At 39.5% G+C, this 397-nt stretch overlaps 1 protein-coding gene across 1 annotated transcript in view; it reads right to left on the bottom strand.

The window, feature by feature from the left end:
* LOC106867414 (glycine N-acyltransferase) overlaps nucleotides 1–397 on the bottom strand; it is a 14,361-nt gene that overhangs the window by 4,061 nt on the left and 9,903 nt on the right. The window lies entirely within an intron of this gene.

Genomic DNA, 397 nt, shown 5'->3' on the forward strand with positions numbered 1-397 from the left:
ATGATGATGATGATATATGTATGTGTGTTTGTCCCCCCACCATCGTTTGACAATGGTGTGTTTACGTCCCCCGTAACTTAGCAGTTCAACAAAAAGAGACCGACAGAATAAGTACTAGGCTTACAAAGAATAAATCCTGGGGTCGATTTGCTCGACTGAAGGTGGTGCTCCAGCATGGCTGCAGTCAAATGACTGAAACAAGTAAAAGAGTAAAAGAAAGGGAACCAAATATGAACCATTTTGTAGCACAATGCGCCTCCATCTTTCCTTTAACTTGAAAATACTCTCTTCCCAGAATTGAGGTGGTTTCATGGCAAATAAGTCGAAAGGTAAGCTTCTATAAATCGGCATGAACTTTCCGGACAACCCAATATTTTGTTTCAGATATTTTTTTTAA

This window comes from Octopus bimaculoides, chromosome 22 (genome assembly GCF_001194135.2).
Source record: "Octopus bimaculoides isolate UCB-OBI-ISO-001 chromosome 22, ASM119413v2, whole genome shotgun sequence".
In the NCBI taxonomy this organism is placed as follows: domain Eukaryota; kingdom Metazoa; phylum Mollusca; class Cephalopoda; order Octopoda; family Octopodidae; genus Octopus; species Octopus bimaculoides.